Source organism: Belonocnema kinseyi, chromosome 3 (assembly GCF_010883055.1).
Source record: "Belonocnema kinseyi isolate 2016_QV_RU_SX_M_011 chromosome 3, B_treatae_v1, whole genome shotgun sequence".
Classification (NCBI taxonomy): domain Eukaryota; kingdom Metazoa; phylum Arthropoda; class Insecta; order Hymenoptera; family Cynipidae; genus Belonocnema; species Belonocnema kinseyi.
In genome coordinates, this window is record NC_046659.1 from 909,850 (window position 1) to 913,269 (window position 3,420).

At 45.6% G+C, this 3,420-nt stretch overlaps 1 protein-coding gene across 1 annotated transcript in view; it reads left to right on the plus strand.

The window, feature by feature from the left end:
• LOC117168930 (neurotrimin-like) overlaps nucleotides 1-3,420 on the plus strand; it is a 380,276-nt gene that overhangs the window by 275,446 nt on the left and 101,410 nt on the right. The gene's annotated exons all lie outside the window — the stretch shown is intronic.

A 3,420-nucleotide genomic window follows, 5' to 3' on the forward strand; every position in this document is an offset into this window, starting at 1 on the left:
AAAAGGATACTTGGTAGGAAAACATGGAAGTGAAAGTTACAGGGGTGAAACATAAAGGGTTCTTACGTCTGCTGCCAATTATAACCAACGGTATATGTCAAATAACATAGACTTTTAAATGCCAAATTTGCAATAAACACACTTCTACACCAGTTTATATCATACACAACTCCTTCTCCAGCGATGGACCCTTCAGGTACAGACAGAGCTACTCAACTCCGGACGACAACGGCAAAACGTACACACAAGGAGGTTGGAAAAATATAAACAGAAAATTTCAAAACCTACGGAATATTAACAGTATTAACACCAACCTAAAAAGAAAAACAACAGACAACACGTTAGAATTAGACTTACACATAGACAAACAGTAACAGAACTTGCCAGGGAACTAGATCAAGTTTCACTAATAAACCCGAATCCTCGTGGGGGAGGGGGGTGAAGGGGGGGGAGGGGCAGCGCACATACCCTCGCCGGCAGAGTCAGTCGTGTTTCGAGCTCAGATTCGAACCCTGTTCTTGATCTGTTTTTCTATCCCACGAGTGCCTACGAAATTCTCTCATTCTGGGAACCGCTCGTCTTTCTCAACGCCCATTTGCCGCCCGCCTGCTTGGAAAGGCCTCTACCAGCAGGACCGTCTCTCCGACCTGGGACAACTTCTCCATTGCAGGATACCCACTTTAATCTACCGGGAATTACTGGCCCCGGATTGCCGGCTTACGTATGGCACCGGGAGCGGGTTCTAATCTGAAAAATTGCATCCGCTCCCAGCGAAATCGCGCAGCCACAACCACGTCTCACGACCGTGAGATAGGTGGTTACAGTCTGTAAAGGAATCAATACGACGAATGCATGCGAAAATGAAACCCTCTGTACCAGACTTCAATCCGGGCGATTTAAGGATAGCAAACGTTAGCTCACAAGACATTGACTGATCCTTCACATTTCTGTGGAAGATACCGTGCATCCTCTTATCGAGGAGCTGTTCACGAAAGTTTTTCTCTTGTGCTTTCTTAATCCGGGCTTTCAGGAGTGATTACTCGAGATAGATAAGATTTGATGCATTTTGCTCACCCCTAATACTGAAGTCAAGTCCAAGTGTTTCAGCAGCCTCCTCCGCTGCTTTGTACAAAAACGCTCCTTTGCCGAGTTCTTTGTGATTCCTGACAATTTTAAAAAGAGGGTCTTTTCCATTTGCAACTCTATGTGCTATACCCAGAATAATCCTGTTGTGAAGACATTCAAGACTCAATATTCCGCGACCACCTTGACGGCGTGAGATGTGCAGTCGCGGAACGGAAGACTTAAGATGCATGCTTCTGTTCATGTGCATAACCTTTCTTGTCCCGATATCAAGGGATCTGAACTCGTTCTTGGTCCACGGAACTACTCCAAATGAATACATTAGTACCGGGATGGCAAGCATGTTCGTTGCAGATACTTTGTTCCTCGCCGACAGTTCGGAAGACCAAATCTGTCGGATGAGACGTTTGTATCTGCTTCGGAGAGTATCCTTTATAGATGCCACATCCTGCATGCGGCTCCGTGGCACGCTCAGGTATGTATAAGTCTCTCCAGCGCGAAGGTGTCGTATAGCACTTCTATCAACGAGCTCAGGAGCTTCAGGGATGCCATTAAGTTTTCCTTGCTTCAAATAAACCTTGGTGCATTTGTCTAACCCAATTGCTATTCCAATTTTCTTATTCTATCGTTCGATAATCCCTAGAGCTAGATGTAGTTGCTCTTTGTTTTTAGCATATATCTTAAGATCGTCCATGTAAAATACATGAGTGACCTTGTACTTTCGATCTGCAGGTTTGCCGCACAAGTACCCGTCGGAATGGCGAAGTGCTAGAGATAGTGGCAATAATGTAGGGCAAACCAGGAGTGGGCTAATCGTGTCGCCCTGAAAGACACCTCTCTGAAAGTTGACCTTGTTAGTTATCACACGATTTTTTCCAGATGAGATAGTAAATCTGGTTTTCCAAAGCGGCACCAATCTCTCTATGCACCTAACTATTTGCGGATGAACCTTTAAGGTTTCCAAGACAGATGATAAGTCTATGGGAGGTCAAATAGAAAGCCTTACGATAATCAATCCAGGCCATCGATAGGTCACGCTGGTAGAATGCTGCATCTTTACAGACACATTTATTGATGAGCCGGTTCTCCCGACATCCGGCTACGCCTTCCTTTGAGCCTCGTTGCTCATATATTTCTTGCCACACAGGTTCAATTGCCCGAACAATCCTATCATTTGGTATAGCTGTGAATATCTTATAAAGTGTGTTCAGACAAGTCATAGGCCTGTAATTCTTAGGGTCAGCTAAGTTGCCTATTGTCGGCAGGATTATTGTGCGCCCTTCCACCAACCACTCCGGAATCGGATCTTCCGTCTTCAAATATGAGGTGAAAATACGGGCCAAATGCTGATGGGTTGAATAAAACTTCTTCCACTAGAAGGTTTTGATACCATCTGGTCCCGGTGCGGAATAGTTCTTCTTCGCTCTTAATACTTTTTTCACCTCCTCGTTAGTGATGGGTGGGCATTCTTTATCAGGTGTTATGAGGTCAACACTTAACTCCTTGAAGCTATTTATATTTTCAGAGTCTTCGTTCAGTCTATGCTGCACTTTGTACACTTCTCTTCAAAATACTTCGACCTCCTTTGGTTTGGGAGGGTGTTCGAGAGTAACTGAAGGGTCTTGGAAGAGTCGAGATGGGTCAGATAGAAACGGTTGATTTTCTCTGACCCACCTCTCCTTCCGCTCTAGACTTCTCTTAGCGTCATATAGTATCCATATTCTCTCAACAATATGCTGCCTGATGGTCAGCAGCTTTGACTTGTTAAGTGTGTGATAACGGGTCCAGATTTCGCGCGCGAACTTTCGAACCTTGGCGGTAAGATTCCTGCCAGACGTGCTATAATCAATCACACACTGAATGCGGAACGCGTGCTGTCTTTCCCAGCCTATATTTATGGCAAGTTGATGCATTCGTCTTTTGGTCTTAGGATCAACCGTTGGGTTTGTTTTACGGTTCACACCGGCCAAAGCTCTCGCTGCATTATACACACAATAAATGATAGCCCAGAAGTCGGATTCTCAGGAAAAATGTCCACGAAGCTCGTCATCCATTTCAGCCAGATCTTTAGGCATGAGAGAAACCTTGGTGTTGATGTTTCTCCGGGTCGTAAAGCATCGCTCTTCCTCTATTGGATGCCTGCCCGCGGTTGGTCTTATTGTCGCCTCTCTTTCTGTGTTGTCCGCTTGTTCTAGCTGTGGTAGAGTAGGCGTTCCGCTTACATTGCCCCTTTCTCGGAGTAGTTCAGCATGGTTTCGCAGACGTTGCTGCGAAAAGTGCGATAGCTCCGGGTGTTCCTCGCACCACAGAGCATGCAGCCGTGCCATGTAACCCCGT